A 20,104-nucleotide genomic window follows, 5' to 3' on the forward strand; every position below is an offset into this window, starting at 1 on the left:
TGTTAACTTAGGTCTATAATGAGCTATTATTCCCTCCAAAAAGCAAAGCTAGCAGGTACCAAATTACCTTTTCAGCTATCTTGACTCAGGTATAACTGAAAGTAACAGCAGCTATGCACATATATCTTTTAAGTTCATTAAAATTCAAGTTTCTGGAATCCCATTTGTACTGAGTCATGTCCACATAAGTTCTGGAAATTCGGTACATTAACCAATAGCTCAGCATAATGGAAAGGGGTACCAAGCGAGTACACAATGGGTTATCATTAAATGGCACCATGAGTAATATTCACAAATTATCTTCAAATGATCTGACAACATGACATATGCACCACTTTTAAATACTGATGTTGGTACATTTACAGATTAGACCATTGTAATCTGTGAACTGAGTGGGACCTCAGTGAGCAATTTTCAAATCTGTCTTTTTATTCATTGGGCTATTGACACTATCAAAATTGCTACTTCCAGGAGGCTTCAATGCATCTGGGCACCCAATTGGACAGAAGAGAAGACCACACAGATATTGACTGTCTACAGTGGAGTGGAGCGTTGCATGAGAGCCAAACCAAGGAACTTCGCGATGATCAACATTTAGAAGTGGATTGTAAGGGAGTATTAATGACATATGGGGATCTACCAAACTGTAGTGTAGGTTCACCATTGCTATGATGACCTTCATCGGAGGGACACAGAGGAGTTGTTTTGGAGATTTGCCAAGGTGCTTCGACAGCTGGTGGATGCCTACACTAAGTGTCATAATACTACATATACCTGAGCATATCTCTGGAATTTAGAGATATAGCTGTGCCCCAAATATTTCAGATACATGCCTTTTAAAACCATTAAGTAGCTGTTCTGACAATTAGCTAATCTGGATAATTAAGAAGTCATGTTGAGTGTTCTCCATGTAAGTATGAGTTCTGTTCATGTGGAGTTTATTTATTTATTAATGTTCATAACGTACATAATACTGAACATTGTAGCTGCACATCTTTTTTCCACCATATAATGACATCATTTCACAAATACACTCTAGTCATGTATTATTGATGCCTATGCATTTCTTAGTTTATGTAATACTACAACAATATTGCCTAGTCTATTTGTCAATGTGTGAATACTAACTCAAAAATAAGTTCTTTACTCCGTTCGTCCTAATAAAGGGAACATTTTTATTGCAGTCCCATTTGTTTATTTAACCCAAAAGGAATGCCTGTCTGACTGCCTACACATATATTTTCATTTGTAATATGTGTTGATAGCTGTTACTTGTGTACATCATGACGGCCTACAGCGGTTATGCGTCTTGTGTTAATAAATTCATCCATTATCCACAGTAATCCGGATACAGACACACACACACACACACACACACACACACACACACACACACACACACACACACACGCACACACGCACACATGCACACACACACAGACACACACACACACACACACACACACACACACACACACACACACACACACACACACACACACACACACACACAGTGACTGTTCAGAAGAAATGTTTGATGAGTGTTAGCTCTGCCTGTAATGAAAAAGAAGCAGGCCAGCATGCATATATGTTGGTGAGCTGTGGGTTCAACTCCACATAGTGGAAAAATATCATTATATCTTATCGTTCAGTCTTTCATACATTCTGCTCTACATACCTACTTAGCTATATTAATGATTATTTTATGCATTCTTATGAATAACTCAGTTCTTCACCGAATTTCTATGATTATCTCCATAGTCCATAATGATCTGTCAAAAGCACCCCTTAAAATATGTGTTATATGTAAAGCTTGGAACACAATGTTATATTTCTACCCAAAAGTGTTTTGGAATATGCTGTCATTTGCATGATTGCTGTCAAGTGTAATTTTTTCATTCGATAGTAAATTCACTTCAACAACCCTACCTCATCCATATCTTTGGAGGGAGTCAGATGGTCAGACATACAGCTGAAATGATGAACAGGGAGATACAGTGATGTATGCATTTGATTTGAGATGTGTACTTTCCAATGGATTTCTTTACAACTCGTCCTCCCATATGCATACTGTGTCCCCAATGTACACCACCTTGTAGTTGTCTGTTAGCAGCTATGTGATACATGACACTGTCCCACTGTCTGAGGGGGTGAAGGTTTTCATTTGCTGTTATTGGTTGGGACCACTGTGCTGACATGAATTCATTCTTGCAACTTATTTACCTAAATTCCCAGCACATTGTACTCTTTGTAAATCCTAAGTCCTGATCCATATTGATAACTCATCCCTGCACATCTATAAACTCAACCCCATGATTCATGAAGCTTGCGCCAGGCGCACACATAGCGTAGGCGTTATAACACCAAATATGGCCGCCGAGCGATTCAGGTACGAATCAATTCCATGTGCACTACCAGCGTACGCCACATCTGCGCAGCCCCTGGTGTAGGTATGCAAATCACCCCATGTGCAGTGTTGCACCATGCAAATGAAGGCATATAGCGATTCATGAAGTGGTGCAGGCGTAGCGTAAGCCCACAGAAATGTAAACCAAAAAACATGGTTTACATTTTCCCAAACATAACATCGGAGCTATGGAAGAGGGCCAGACCCAGGTATCACAACGTGAACATATGCCAATGGTGAAATACACAACCAATGGCATAAGAAAAGATGCACAACATGTATATAACAACATTTAATGTCATGTCCACAGTAACGCACAGCAGAACCGCACGGCATGTGTGCGGAAGCTGTAACATAAAGAAATAATATAAAAATGTCATAAAATCGCAACGTAATAGAAATCAGGTTTACAGCATAATACACAATGGTAGGCATGGAACACCACAACCAAGGTGCAAGGGTTGCTAAGGGCTTGCGATAGTGTTCGGCGCGGTAATGAATTAGTAGTCAATGCCATGCAAATGAGGCAGATAATACTGAATCACAAATGTCCCATCGGATGAAGGTTGTACCATATGGCGCAGCGGTATAACACCGAGGAGTGGCTCAGAAGAGATACATGACATCAGCAGAGGGGTGTGCCACCGTAGCACTAAGCACATTGGAGCATTGCAAATCTGGCCTGTCCGTTGCTAAGCAAAGCTGCAGGACAGGGGAGGGGAGGAATCGTTTAGCTGAGAGCACACATGGTGGCCAAAAGCGCATGTGTACGAGGATGGAAATGTGCCCGAAACTCAGTAATCAGATGCATGCGCCGCAAACAATAGCATAAACAGGAAGGACAGGGGAAGAAAAGAAGGAAATGCGGAAGTAGGGTAATTGGAGTACTAATGAGCAATCAACACCAATCAACCCACGAAGGCCAATCGACGGCAGCTGACAAGTCTGCTTGCAGAAACCTGCAAAACAGGATAGGGGAGGCATGTGAATGCAAAGAAAGGAGGGGAGGTATTGGATTGCAAAGATAGGAGACCTGACACAGCAGAGCAAAGCAAACTGACAGCAGACCGGCAGTAGCACACATAACGCAAGATACACCAGGTCCAGGAAAGCACAAATGAAAGTAGGCTGCAGGATGCACGCCAGAAAATGGTAGGTGCAACGCGCAGAAATGTAAAGGGAAGGTCAAGAGATAATCCACGGCAGGCAAATGAAATTCAACACCAAAGGCACCACAATAGTAGTCCCGGCAGTAAAACACATAACGTAACCTGTAGCTACGAACATACATACACACCCTATAACAACATCGGTGTTCACAGCACAATAGTATAAAGTGAGTAAGCACCCAACACACCCCTGTGTATTCCCAAACACCGCACCATAGGTGTAAACACACGGGGAACTTTTAAAATGTACATGTTGGGAGCTGCCATAGCTGTGATTCATCAGCATGTGTCAGAGACTGACGGTGTTGTTGAGGATGATGCCGACAACCACCGCAGGCCTCGGAGGAGAAGGAGAGTGTTCAGACCAAGGGTAACTTACCAGGGGCTACATGACCTGGAGATAGTAGAGCATTACAGGGTGGACAGGGACATCTTACAGCAAATAGTGGAGCTGTGCCGGCCACGCCTGAGAACCAGAAACAACAGAGGGGAACCCATACCAGTGGACACAAAGGTATGTGTAAGCCTGCGAATACTGGCCACAGGTACCTTTCAAAGGCCAGCTGGAGATATAATGGGTATCTCACAGGCATCAGCATCCAGGGTACTACACCAGTTCCTGGATGCCATGTTACCACATGCTAATGAGCAGATATACTTCCCCAGAACTCAGGAGGAGTTGGCCAGCAATATGCGTCACTTCCACCGTGTGGCACAATACCCGGAGGTACTGGGTGCGATAGACTGCACGCACATACAAATCAAGTCACCACCCAGTGAGCAGGGTATGCGCTACATAAACCGCAAGGGATTCCACTCCATCAACTGCCAGGTCGTGTGCAATGCCCAGGGCATTATCATGGATGTGTGTGCTGGCAGCCCTGGAAGCTACCATGACTCCCATATCTGGCATGCCTCACAGCTGTATCAGGTATTTGTCAGGGGGGACATCCCACATGGCCATCTCGTGGGGGATGCTGGCTATGCACTGGAGCCATGGATGATGACTCCCATCAGAAATGCACACACACCCATGCAAGAACTCCATAATGAGGCACACGCACAAACCAGAATCATCATAGAGCATGTGTTCGGGATGCTGAATTCACGGTTCCGGTGCTTGGATACATCTGGTGGAGCCATGCAGTACTCTCCAGGCACGTGTGCCCACATCGTCATAGTATGTGCCATGCTACATAATATGATCCTGCAGAAGCAGCTGCAGCAGGGACAAAATGGTGAAGGCCCTCATAGCCCACCGCAATTGCCAAGGCCAGTATAGGCACAGAGGCATTCAGACCATGAACACACTCTGCCAGCCCCAGTAGGCAGATGGAGGCATGCCCAATATGCCTACGCCTTGGCAAAGAGGGAACATATAGCACATACTCTGACCGTATAGGCCCCTACGGACTGACACCTCTCCACCTGCACACACAGCAAAATAGATGGCACACAAACATGATCACCTGTAAATTGTAATGTATAGGTGGCCCAATGTGTGACTTCTACATAGGCAGCCCTCAAACATTGTAAACACAACAGCCAGTGCAACACGGAATGCCAACACCTGAACAGTACATGGGTCCTACAGCATATGGTGGTGCTGTGTGCCTGTCATGTTCCCCGCCAGATATATATATATATATATATATATATATATATATAGATATATATATATATATATATATAGATATATATATATATATATATATATATATATATATATATATATATATATATATATATATATATATGTGCACATATGCATATATATGATACAGATAGAAAGGGCAATAGAGGGATATATGGTGATATAGATGGATTCAGCGATATCTGCAAATATGATAGATAGACCAACGACATTCATAACATCATGGAGGTACAAATAAATAGGATACTGCCAACCAAGGAATGTGTAACATACCGACATGCATAACCATGAGGCTGAAAGACCGATAGAACACAGTACCGGAACAGTACATCTGTGAGTAATAGTATGATGATATGAAGGGCTGGTTAGTCACTGCTGACGGTGTTGCGGTCCACGTAGGTACTGTGTTCAACTGAGTCTGTGAGTGCCGTGGTCTGTGTAAGTGTGCGTCGAGGGTGCCATGTGTGTTTCTGTATGACTGTAATGTGTGTGTGTGTCCGCAACATGTGTATGTTGGTGCCAAGTCAGAGGCAGACCAGTATGGTAGGTGTGGGTATAGCTAGACGTAGGCATATGGTTACTACCTGTACCACAGTAGGAGGGACATCCCCACCCTGGGCAGGTGTGTCCTGACATAAAACAGTACAAAGGGCAAATGTCCGAAATGGTAGGACATAAATATGTCCCATATATAATGTAACAGTCGTGTTTAATAGTCATGCCTGTATGTAAGAAACTTAAATGTCACATGCAATATGATAGGTATCCAAAGTCTCACAACAATAGGTATGTAGTGAGGATAAAAGTATGTGCTACCTGTGTACTGACCGTGGCCACGAGTTGGCCTGTAAACACCGCTTTGTGTCCCGCAAGTGTCCAACAATGACCATATGATAAGGTGGCAACCCATGGCAAACAGGCTCCTTTAACAACACAACCACAATGACTTCAAATATCTGGGACAGAAATACAAGGGATAGCTGTCACCTACACATATCCACTGATATATTGCTGCAATTACAGAGGTATACAAGTAGCAAGCTCACCTGCAGATGATATAGAAACCAATTAACAACGGCCCAACGTACAATCCCGTAACATAAGTCTACTGACTGTTAGCTCTCTAATCAGGGACGGAGCCCACACACATATATACGGATTATGTAGAAATGCAAGGCCCACAAACTGTATATGTTACGTACAACCACCGACATCCCCCACACTAGAAACTAAAGCAATACAAACTGTAATAGCAGCACATACATCCAGTCAGTCAATTACATCTGCAGAACCCTCAACATACCGTGTGGGAGACACAGTTAAAGGCGACATGCAAAATTGCAGGCGTAGTATAATGGAACAAACAGCCATGTTACAGGTATTGATTGCAATACTCCGTTATCAGACGTCGGGATGACAGGTACACCCACATGTTGAACCAAATACTCTACCTGTCACACACAATCCAAGGGGGACATGAATCCAAACTATACTTGTCTCCATGCATAGCAATTGCAGTTACACATAACAAAACACAATACAGACCGTCTCCCCGAAGGTAGGGCAAATAGGCAACACCCAAGTGGAGAATCCAATTATACCCTACTGTCGCTGCGTAATTGGCGAATGGAGTAGCTGCACAGCTGATATGCAAGTAATTAGTCACTCAGGAACACCAATGGGCGGGAAGAATCCACATGTTTCAGGTATCGACGTATATAAGGATGACTTGCCAGACATTCAAACTGTATGCTCATACCAAAAAACATTGGAAACACTGTGAGAGAGATAGAATTAAAATGCCGTAATGACGACAAGGTATATAGAACGCCCGATATGTAAGGTTATGTATAGCATGATCTATATTAATTAGTTTTACTGTATGTATAGCCTGGTTTGCATTAATTAAACGTGTCTGCAATGCATAAAGTGGGGAAAGGTATTTATGTAGTGATGTCTTGCTGAGCATACTAACACTTGTAGAATCTGTGCGTCCAGCAGTGGGACACAAGGTACATAGCATAGACACCAGAAGGGATGCTACATGAGGCCATTACACAGAACAAAGCCATACAACCCGCCATCAGTGGTAGGGTGTGTCCAACAAGGACGTGCCATAGCAGGGGATAGTATATGTTGATCTACTGTCACAGCACGCATGTGTATCGGCAAATAACGTTAGTGACATATGTAAGGTGTTCCCGCTGAGCAAGTATGCTTTGCATCATGGGATACTATGTGAAATATGTGTAATGTATAGTATTATAGGTAGATATGACAGATATTCAACACAGCATAACAGGCATAACATGCATACCACAGGTACCGTCTATCGGTATGTACAATAACAGGATACATATGGCCTGTAGGTATGGGACATAGTAATAGCATGATAGCTAATCTAAATGGAAGGGCTACCAAGTAACCATGCACAAAGGACAAGTAATAGCTGCACAGGTGCATAGTGGGGTACTATGCAGTCTGTCAAGTCCATGTGTAAGCACAACTACAGTGTTCACACTAGTGGCACCTCTCCAGGGTAGTGCCCTGTGAAGAGCAGAGCCAGGCGTCACCTGCACCACTTCACAGTACAGCCACTGCAGTGATCCCAGGCCTACATGTGTCTCCCAACCACCAAGGGAGGTATCACATGAACAGTGCTACTGAGTGTCCCTGCGTGATGTACTGAGGACTTATGTTCCACAGCATGGTGAGTGTCCGGTCTGGGAATGTAACCCAGAAGCACATCCCACTCATTGTGGCATGTGTGCACATATCCATGAGCATGTTGCTCACAGTGGCCTCTGCTTATGTTGTATATGAGGAGTATACCCATCAATAATGTTGTGGACATGGGTCCTGTCTGATCAGCAGAGGTCACCCCTGAGTATGTAGTATGCAAATGTGTACAGATGTGGTGTCTGTAGTGCAGCCGCAAATCGACACTGTTGGAGCTCAGTAAATGTCATAGTGTGTTAATGTTGTGGCATGTAAAGCTGTAGCTGTTGTGTAAGGTACACCCTAAATGGGGTGGTGTACCCTTGAACGTGTGTAGATGTCATGTGTTCAGAGGTACAATGGGTGCCTATCTACCAGTTACACACCCAGTACAGATAGGTGTGGCCACGTAGGAGGATATCCACGCCACAGTGGCAATACGGTAACCACAGGAGTGGGTGCGACATATGTGTGTACTGCAAACATGTACAATGTGATATGTATGTAGGGGACCACCATCCATGTGATAGTCAGTGGGTGAATGGTGTAATGCAAAGGTGATGTGCATGCACCTTGTGTCATGCAACTTGCTGCCATGATAGTCATATTATGTATCTGTCACAGCGACATCCGTATGGTTGGAGTCAGTATCAGCTGGTGGAGCAATCATGGCGCTTGGTATGTAGGGGTTCTAAAGCCAGGCAGGGAAAGTCCCCTGTGCCAGCCTGTTCCACAGGGAAGCATATACATAACATGAAGGGCCCTATGACTGAGGACCATGGTATGCCAAAGTACCCGACATGTAGTAGGTACTATGGTATGCTGGCCTCACTGTGTGTCCTGTCCATGAGCCACATAGCATAACATCGTGAGACACAGGGTACGATGTGCAGGTGGATGTGTATGTTGTCAATACCAGAATGGGGAATGGTGCTGAAAGGCAATGAGAGGACAATGTAGGATGTGTGGACTCCCGTACCATCAGCAACTGCCCTGGTAACTGTATGAAAGGAGTCCACCATGTGTAGGGGCCATGCTCTGGCCTTAACAAGCCCAACCGGGGTGGCAGCAGAGGACGGGAGACCAACAATGTCTCTGAGAATGACGTGCCTGATGATGTGCCCCATAGCCACGCAGAACAGTCCAGCCAGGTGTGTAGGACTATAGTCCCACTCGTGCAATGCAGTGCCACCTGTGTGTAGTGTGATAAATGCTGCCATGTGCCATTCATGGTCTACAATGTCTGAAACAAGGCTATTACTGAATATGGTGGCCTAGTGGTGAGACATGTAATTCGGAGGTTGGTGGACATCACAGCCTGGGACGTTGGAAGGTGACATGGGTTCAGTGTCCCTGGACACATAGAGTGTAGGTCAGTACTGTGTAGATGTGACCACAGGGACACCACAATGTCCATGTATGGATTGCGGCCCTGTAGTGAGTGAGAGGGTGTACTGTCAGCATTGAATCCATCCTCCAGCATGTTGCCAACAATACCTGGATCTGCAATGTTCCTGAGTGACTGTTGTATGTGACAGCAGATGTGGGTGTTGCCATCGAATACTGACATACCACCATAATGCCTGGTGGTACACCCCGGAATGTGTGGCAGTCATGTTTATGTAGCTAGTCTGGGAGTATGTGATGAGGGACCCTGTGGCCTCACCACGGCTGACCAGTGAGCCACCCCACACATGGGAATGTATACCACTGTGCAACAGCCTACACCTGTTGTTGTACATCATATGTCCGTGGAACATGACCACCAGAGTGGCGTCTGTTATCTGGTGTGTACCATCATGGCTCTGTGTGGAATAGCATGATCCATGCAGTTGTGTACATGCTAATTAAGTGCACTGGGGTATGTGTCAGCATTTGTATGTGCATTGTCCATCTGCACGGGTGTCATGATGTCAACAACCGCTGTCAGCAGACGTTTGTAGTAGGTGTAGTAGTACACATGTACTGTGTATGCTGTGATGGGTGTGTTTCCGGGATGTGGCTAACACGGTAGATTAGCATATGTTCAGAATCCACCAATGAGGGGATAACCCCAGGTGTGTAACATCAGTCACATGGTGGTAGTGTCCATGCCAAGGGTAATGTAGGTCCTGGAGGTGGTGTGTATGTGTTGATCCAGCTGAGTGGAGGGTATGACTCATGGATGTGTCAGTACATGAGTGGCTATCCCAGTGAAGTGTGGGGTAGTGTCAGTCACACATCAGTAGTAGCTGAGGCCCACTGTCCCCTATACCACCATAGAAGGTATGTTACCCGTGGGGTATGATGTTGACTCTGTCGCTTGTTACAATGTGTATAGCGGTCCCGGACACAGTTAGTTGCACGTGGAACACCTCTGATGCATTGTGCTAAGCAACTTGCCAGGATGTGTAACAACATAGTGGGATATGGGAACCCCTCAGCTGTGGGTGTGCCGGTCCAGGTATGTGCCTGGAAGGTATGGTCCGTCTATAACCTGTCATTGCAGGTGTGCTCTGCAAAGCCTACAGGCAGGTCCCAGTCACTGCAGAGATGTTGGAGTGGTGCATTATAAGGTGTGCCTTGCCTGCGTGCATCACAGGGGAAGATGCAAGCAATGTGTCACATGACCCTATGTCACGCATGCCAGTTACCGCCCTGCTGGTGACAGTTATTGGAAGCTGTGCAGGACAGGCAGTATAGAAGCAGCAAGAGCCTAGCATGTGAGCTGTACTCCCAGGGCCGACAGGTGCAAGTCATCTGTGCCACAGCATTGTGTTTGACCAGGACAGTCATAGCGGACAGATACCACATGCTTGTGGAATGACAATAGGAGCATAGGCAACTGTTGCAGTGACACAGTTGGTCACTGTACAGTGGTATCATGTCCAGACGAATGCAAAATGCTCCCCAGGGCTAGGCCCACACCCTCAGGGCTATAACACTGGTGAGCTATTGCATGTCCCTGCACACGTAGTCTGTGAAGTGGCATCACAGGGCAGTCACACTAACATGGCGAATGACAGACATATCGTACCTGGTGATGTGTGGCATGGGTGTATTGGTTATGTTGCAGAAGCAGTTACCCAACAGCAAGATGTAAGCGACTAACACCTTGTGTAGCCTGCTGTGTGGAACTGCAGTGTGACACCCTACAGAGTCAGCTATGACTGGTGTGTTGTGAATGTTATAACACACTATTGGCTGTATGTGGTGGGCACACATGAGTCTGTGGGCTATAAGCTGGTGATGTTGTCTTCCATGATGGGGCTACCTCTGGTGCCTACAGTGAGTATGGAGACGTACTGCACAGGTTGTCCTCGTAGGTGTGGCCAGTGGTGTAGATTATGAGAGACAATGTGATGGGTGGGGTGTGTTGCGAATGTTACACATCCCCAAATGACTGTCAGGTGCAGTCAAGGTTAGTGACAGCATTACCCCCAGCCATAGCTGTCATCCTCCTGTCCCCAAAATGAGGAACATTAGCCCTCATACAGTGTGACAAATGGGTGAAACGTGGAACACTTACAACTGGCTTACTAACAGCGTCAACTAGGAAGGGCATATGATGGCTAAAATAGGCTGGTCTTATGTATAAAACATATATTCCAATGAATTAATATGATTCTCATCTATCTAGCCATGGCTAGCAGGTAAACTATGTACAACAATGAATGTGTGACATACCCTTCCAATGTGGAACCCTGAGGAACATGCACCTTTTAGAACCCCAAATGAGGTATGTTCCCCGTAATGCGGTACACCTGAGAGCTATGGCCAGGCTGTAGTGCCGTATGTTGGGAAGTGAGCATTGAATGTGTACATGACACAATTGCTCTATTGACACATGTACGACATATCCCTCATATAGACAGGCAGTAGCACTGGTATGTGACAGTTGGACATGCCTGCATATACAACCATGTCCCACAGGATATGTGCGTTACGTGTGTACAACAGCTGTCATACCTTAAGCAAGCTGGGAAGTGTAGGACAGCCAGTGTACCTGTGGGAAGTGGTGTGGAATGGGCGCTATAGTAATCAGTAGCTCATGACATGCTCACATGTTCCGAACAAGTGCCTAGCATGACCATACAATACAGATAGGGTGTGGATAATATCAATCCACAAGAGGTGATGACAGTCATTTAGGGTGGCACCGCACTATAACCCTGCTGAGTATGGTGTGCATGTCCATGAACCATTAGCACTGTAGATATTAGCAGTACAGATGTACAAGATAGCACGGACATCTGATTACAAACACCTTTGCATGTCACAGGTGTGTTCCACCAGTGGCCTGTTGACAGACCCACAACTACAAAAGGTGAAACAGTGACATGTGCACAGCACATCTGTCCCAGATACAGTAGAACAGGGTTAATGTGTTGTACCCCACCCTCATTGTAGCCCATACCACACAGACAAATGTTAGGCACCTGTGTATGTGAGGCGGTGAATGGCCATGACCTATCAGTTTAGCTGTGTCAGTGTTGTGAACAACATACAGAATGGGCTGTGTGTGTGAGGTGTTTCACATATGTGCACAGTCTGATGGATGATACCAGCAGTGTCACCACTAGGTGAACATCCCTGTACCCATAAATTGCTACCTAGGCTGTGGTCAACATTATGGACACTGTGTAAGGGATGGTGCTGTGCAGTGCACCCCCGACATGGTGACATCTCCAGGCCCCTTAGGTAGTCATCTGGGGTACCCATGTCATGTCAGGGTGCCATCCATGAGCACGGAGATCACTGGCCAGGCATATACAGCACTGTGGTGACCAATATTGGATCACATACCACCTGTAAGGGGTAATGGCTATGCATGGATGTGCGAGAACAGCCTTCACAATCCACACCTCCACTATGCAGCATGCAGTCTACCTTGCAGAAGGACATTTGCTACACCATGATGATGGACATGCTACATGTCCATATCCTGATCTATATGACATATGTCATGGACAGCCACCGTTCCAATACTAGGATCGCCACAGGCTGGACAGATCCCTGTGCCATACATGTGACATACTCCCGCCATACCATGCACGCCTGTCCATCAAAGCTGCAGATGTCATCCCAGTGATACATGATGTGATGGCCGCATGGTAGATGTACTATCAACTGAATGGATCAGTAATGTGGCACTGATGCAGCTTGCGGTGGCACAATGGCCATCTGTAACAGCGTGGAAACCATGCCCGCACATGCTATGGTTGATGACCAACCCTGCGAATGTCGTCTGACTATCCATTTTCCCATGTCTATCACATGTGTAATACAGGCGATCCGTGTCAGGATGTTGAACAGTTGTACAGTGCTGTGTAGATGTATATGGCAAAACACATGCATGTACAGGTGTCCAAGCGTATGTGTGCATTGTCACTGCTCAAGTCCATTCCGGCTGTGTCTGTGTTGATATGTGACATATACACAGCATCCAGGTCAACAGCAGTACCGTGGACACATCCAGGCATGTGCAGATAGGTAAGAACACAAGTGCAGGCAGATAGACATGCCCACAGCAAGACAGCATTTACATGGAGTATGAACACTGTAATGAGGCGACACACATATATGGTGATGATATCCAATGCATAATGGGTGTGACGTGTGACACAAACATGTCAGTCATGTCAGTGTCATGGTGCTTTGCAAAGGTAACTGTGCAGATGCAGTAGATATCATAGAAATGTATGTGCAGCAGTATCTCTGTACATCTCTGAAACTGTGACCTGTCACCATCATTATGTTTTACAGATAATGCACTGTACACGCCTCCCAGCATACACCTGCCAGGAGGATGATGTCCTCATCCCACTGCTCCATGACAACTATGACTTGTTGTTCAGCCATGTGCCACAGCATGCCTAGCAGCGGGATGACCTGTGGCAGGATCTGCGCAGGAGGGTGAATGATGTGGGTGGCCATAACCGCACCTACCAGCAGGTGTGCAGACACTGCATGGACCTGATACGACATGCAAAACAGCGTGCCACTGCAATCGCCAGGGAACAAGGTGGAACAGGTGGTGGGCCACCAACCCAGCCCCCACTCACACACACCGAGGAGCTACTGGCCAGTCTGGGGACACCCAGGGAACAGCATCCAGAAACACTAGCTGCCATCGTGGAGGTGGGTGTCTCTCAACCAATGAGCCTGGAGTTGCCTGGTAAGTCAGTAATGCACATATGGCTATTATATCCCATGTAGTTGCATGCGTCACTGTACATAATGTAAAGTAACAACATATGCCAGGTATGTGGACACACATGCTGCATAGTACAGTATGCTACGTTGTGTATGCACACATGTGCATACTATATGCTATTACACAGGTGAATGTGTGCACATGCACAGTGCAACCTGTGGCTGTCATACAGTCATGGATAATGTACATACTAATGTGTCACCCCTATACAGGTACCTCTGGAGTGCCGCACAGACATGGGTCCGTTGCAGGTGAGACTGTCATCAGTATCAGGCATGTTACAGTGTAGATCTATTTGCCATGTGGCCAGTTAACACTTGCACACCTGATGTTTGTTCCAGTTACGATATGCAGGTCGCACAACATGCATTCACACACGCCACCCATGTGCAATATATGCAAACGTAATGATACACAGACTTGAAACCACAGTACATGTCATTGTGACATGTGTGGTCAGCTGTGCATACAATGGTGGAGGTGTTCTACAATGGAGGCATATGTAGTATGCATTGGAACAACATGTGTGGTACGCACACAGTACCACACAGTGAGCTGTGATATGGGCAGCCCACAAGTGTCACCATTGTGTTATATGCCCCTGCATCAGGTGCACACAATGTGATGTGCCACCAGACATGTCCCAGACATGTAGTGTCCTGTCTGCAATATTATCACACTATCACATGACCTATACCCCACATACCAAACATACAACCCGTTGTCTGCATAGACCTGTGGAATGTGACATATCTGACATGTATGGGTGTATATCATATGGGACCACACAGACATGTGGAGAAGATGCCCATCACACACAATGGCCACCACATGTACACACATGGCCATGGGGGATGGCCAGAGACATGTAGCCACACAGTACATGGGATGTGTATACACCCTGTTGCACATTGTCCTTACATGGTCCAATTATAGCCCTAGTTGACCGATTATACAGTTTATGTGGTACAGTGGACAACCTAAAAGCCTGTGCACAGCTACTGGAGGTGTCACTGAAGTCTACCATATACGATCTGTCGAACATCACGACTGTGTTGCAGTTATGGCTATGCAATGTGTACACATTATGCATTCTACAGCAACATACATGCCTCATGTTGCCATACAATGGCACAGTGTCTGTACTTCACACTGTATAGCAATGTAGACGGCTCACACTACCCTCCGGTGCTCATGCACATTTAATAAACATGCATTCTATCTGTAGGGAATACACACAACACTGCAATGTGAAGCCCATTATGATGCTGTACATGTGTCAGGACACCATTGTGTCAAACATGTATGCATGTTAATGCACATGTCAGCAAATTACATGTCAAGGACACATCAGACGTGTACTGTTATCCTGTTCTGGCCCACATGGTGTATCACGGAGATGCATGCATACTACCATGATCATGTGACCTGCATGGCTACTGATATGACACATGCTTGCTGTAGTGTGCACCCCAGGGAGGTATGCTTACTAACACTATTAATGTCTGAGCTGCATGCCCTCTGCTCTATCGCAGGCATGCTGCATGCCATCTGACAACTCACATGCATGGTGTGTCTGTGTGTGTGTCTGTGTGTGTGTCTGTGTGTGTGTGTCTGTGTGTGTGTGTCTGTGTGTGTGTGTGTGTCTGTGTGTGTGTGTGTGTGTGTGTGTCTGTATGTGTGTGTCTGTGTGTGTGTGTCTGTGTGTGTGTGTCTGTGTGTCTGTGTGTGTCTGTGTGTCTGTGTGTGTGTCTGTGTGTGTGTCTGTGTGTGTGTTTGTGTCTATTGTACTTTACAGTATTTCTTTGCATTCACAGGTGATGTAGGTGCGTTACCCTCCTGCGGTCCATCTGATGTTAGTGTCCCCACAGATACTAGCGGTGATGAACATATGCATGAGGTACAGGCAGGGTTGTCAGGGGCTGAATCTGTGCCAATGGTTACCATCCCAGCTATGTCCCCCTCTTCCCCACACACAGTTCTGCTGCCAACACATACCGCATCACCAGTGGCCATAGAGGAAGGACAGTCAGCATCTGTTGGCGTAGGACAGGAACATGTGGTGGTTACAGAAGGTGTGTCTGCACACCATGGTGTCAGTGTAATGACTGCAGATGTGCCACACAGGCATGTGGCCGGTGCTGCTCGTAGGAGGACCTCTGGCAGACATGCACCTGCAGGACAGAGCGCAGCAGCTGGTATCACCAGACGAATGTTCCAGACTGTGATGGCAGCACAGGCATGTGCTGAATGGCAGAACAGAGAAGGGCAGAGGCTGCAGAGGGCTGCTATCCACACCCTAAATGACAACATCCAGGCATTGGTGGTCCATCTGATGTTAGTGTCCCCACAGATACTAGCGGTGATGAACATATGCATGAGGTACAGGCAGGGTTGTCAGGGGCTGAATCTGTGCCAATGTTTAAGATCCCAGCTATGTCCCCCTCTTCCCCACACACAGTTCTGCTGCCAACACATACCGCATCACCGGTGGCCATAGAGGAAGGACAGTCAGCGTCTGTTGGCGTGGGACAGGAACGTGTGGTGGTTACAGAAGGTGTGTCTGCACACCATGGTGTCAGTGTAATGACTGCAGATGTGCCACACAGGCATGTGGCCGGTGCTGCTCGTAGGAGGACCTCTGGCAGACATGCACCTGCAGGACAGAGCGCAGCAGCTGGTATCACCAGACGCATGTTCCAGACTGTAATGGCGGCACAGGCACGTGCTGAATGGCAGAACAGAGAAGGGCAGAGGCTGCAGAGGGCTGCTATCAACACCCTAAATGACAACATCCAGGCATTGGCGAATGCTCAACAGCAGATTGCTAATGTTCTGGATAGGCAACTAGGTGAAATGGTCAGTATCCTTGACCGAGACATGGCAATCCGTGAGCGGGAGCTGTCTGTGCTGGAACACCTGGTAGGAGTGAGGTGTAGGCCACGTGGACGTAGGCCAGCAACACCACCTAGTGTAGGTTGACATGACCATGCCACCTCACATGCCCGCTCCCATAGTGCCGGTAGCAGTAGCAGTGCAGCTGCTGCTGTGCTGTCAACACCAGGACACAGCAGGCCACGTGGACGTGGCCCTGGATGGTCTCAGCGGGGACACATTTCCAGCGGACATGTGTCGTCGGACAGTAGCCACTCTGTACCTCCACCCGGTAGTGCCCGTGCAACCCCAGGCAGGCACAGGTCACGTGGCCGTGGACGGACACAGTGAGCTGTACAACCTGCACTGTACAATCTGGGGCTGTCAATTATACCCCGTGTAGGCATCACAAATGGCAGAACTGTGTGCACACATACACGCACACAGCAAACACAACTGTAGGGCTCCACAACACCCACATGCATTCTGCACAGATATGTCCAGTCAACTCACTGGCCCTTACACACACACATGATGTTATCCATTGGTGCAGCCTATGCCACTGGCAAACATATCACCCTGTGCAAATGATGAAGCCTGTGCCACATCCCTGTCATCCACACCATCGGTGCAGGGTTATGCACAAATATTCTGATGCACAGGGTGAACAGCATAGTGAGAGGTGTGTATGCATAGTAAGGGATGTATATGTTGCAGTGGTTGTGTGTGAATACTGAGTTGTGTATGTGACATAGGTTTGTGTATTGTCGACATGCACCAGTCACACCATGTAGTGCAGGTGCAGCATGCATTGTGATGTGTTCACGGTATGTGTCTCGGTTACATCTGTAGCAGCATGTTTGTTGTGATATCCTGGTTCCTTCCTATGGTGTACTTGCATGTGCCTACAGGTAGCAGTGTTTGCAGTCCCCCACGTGTAACTGTGGAGTACACACAGGCACGTCTGGCAATATCAGCATGCTACATGTACCCTCATCCTGACTGTTGGACACACGAACATGACACAGATGTCTGCACATATACTGCACCTGATGCATGTGGTCGGTGCCACAGGCTACACTGGACAGAGACGTGACATACATAGCAGGACACATTACAGGTATGGTGACATGGTGCAGGGGTTGTACACAGCAGCCTGGCCAATTATGATGTGAGGTGTCACTTGGTAGCTGGAGGCTACACTGTGCAGCAGTAGGACCCGTAACAGTACTTGAACATGGCCGCAGTCACGGGGTGTACACCACTATAATGCACACCCCATAGTGTGCAGCTGGGGACCCTTGCCTGTGTGGTCATAACCCTCACAGTACTATGCACCCACACGAAGTGTCACAGAGAAGGGACATGCACAGGTAGCCAGTATAGCTGGGACCTATGGCATCAACAGGGTTGTGCAATGCATCACCATTACGGGTTAGTCAACACGTGGGGCCAGTGATAATTTCCCACCATATATTAGCATACACACTCACACCAAGAACCAGACATACATACAGACACACACACACTGTGGTGACCACACATGTGTATACGGACAGCCAATGTGTGTGATGCACATCACCGGTGAACGTCATGCTTCCCACACTGACGTATGTACAGTTCTCTACAATGGTGTACAGGGATGTGTAGCAACTGGGACATATTCCCAACGATATGTGGCAACCCTGGTCACACATTCGGACACACATGGCAGTGCTGGGAATGATACACCAGCCATATGATGACACGTTTGCTGGACATGCAGCGGTATTGATTGCATTATGTGTACCAACGCTATACCTGGCAAATGTGCTGCTATATACACATGGGAGGTTGTAGGTGTTACAGGTGCCATATGACATATAGTTGTTAACACCTGACCGCTGTGTATGCATTATGTCAGCACCGTCACATAACAGCGACATAACGTACAGTTAGCACATGGCATGATAGGATGGTGTGTGACACAACTGTGAGCCACCCCCTGCACACATACATCTAGACAGGTGGTTCACCACGTTATGTACACACATCCCTCCATGCGTGCTGTTTGTATGTCACCGTATACAGATGTCAATGATGGGTCTGCATTGCGTCTGCATGTCGTAGGTAGGTGCAACTATGTTACAGACATCGGCCACTGCACATGCATGTTTGCTGCATGCACAGTACAGATGTCACATGTGTCTCCTGTTGCCATGTTTGTATGCATTGCTATTGTTGGACATGTGTGTTGACAAACATGACACATGGACTGCGGTATGATATCATGGGTGTCACAGGCGACCAGTACAGGGGTATGTGTCCCGGTCAACACTGCTACCCCCTGTAGTGTGAGCATTCAACAGACATGGGCCCACCTTCAATTCGCATGTGTAGCATTGATTGGGCCAGTGTTATGCACGAGGTACATCAAAGGCCATGTATGTATGTGTTGTGTGTGCAGTCCATGTACACATCCACACAATCACATGTACTATGGACCCAGACGTGTGTTCATTGGTGTACAGCAACAGTCAGGTGTCACAGCTGTGTAAGGGCCAAGGTATGTCATGAGCCGACCTGTTCATGTATACTGGCATCGTTGCAATGCATAACACCTGTTGGATCCCTGTTGGTACGTGTGTACTCTGCACAGCTGGTGTACACCGCTGTACAGCCCAGTGGTCATGTGCAACATGGTGTTGTGGGACCATAAGGCTGTGTAGTGCTTCACCAACGACATGGTGCTGACTTGACAGCTACAGTGTACACTGCAGTGTGTACGTGTGTGACCTGCACCTGTGACAGCTGTGATGGCAGCTGTGTGTGTACAGGTCACTGCATGTGTGACCGCCCTGTGCGTGAGGGCAGTTATACCTTACTGTGCCCTTCTGTGTGTACACTCCATCTGCATGCAAGATTGCCCTTTGCAACTGCTAAGTGTGTGAGCATGGCCAGTACGCCGTTGTGTAGATGGACACACAGTACATTCCACACTGTGCCCCTCCATGATTAGACTCTGTGTGCATGCAAGATGGCCCTTTGCAACAGCTATGTGTGTGAGCATGCCCAGTACACTGTTGTGTAGATGGACACACAGTACA

The sequence above is a fragment of the Protopterus annectens genome, chromosome 4.part0, assembly GCF_019279795.1.
Source record: "Protopterus annectens isolate FY-2018-M chromosome 4.part0, PAN1.0, whole genome shotgun sequence".
In the NCBI taxonomy this organism is placed as follows: Eukaryota; Metazoa; Chordata; order Ceratodontiformes; family Protopteridae; genus Protopterus; species Protopterus annectens.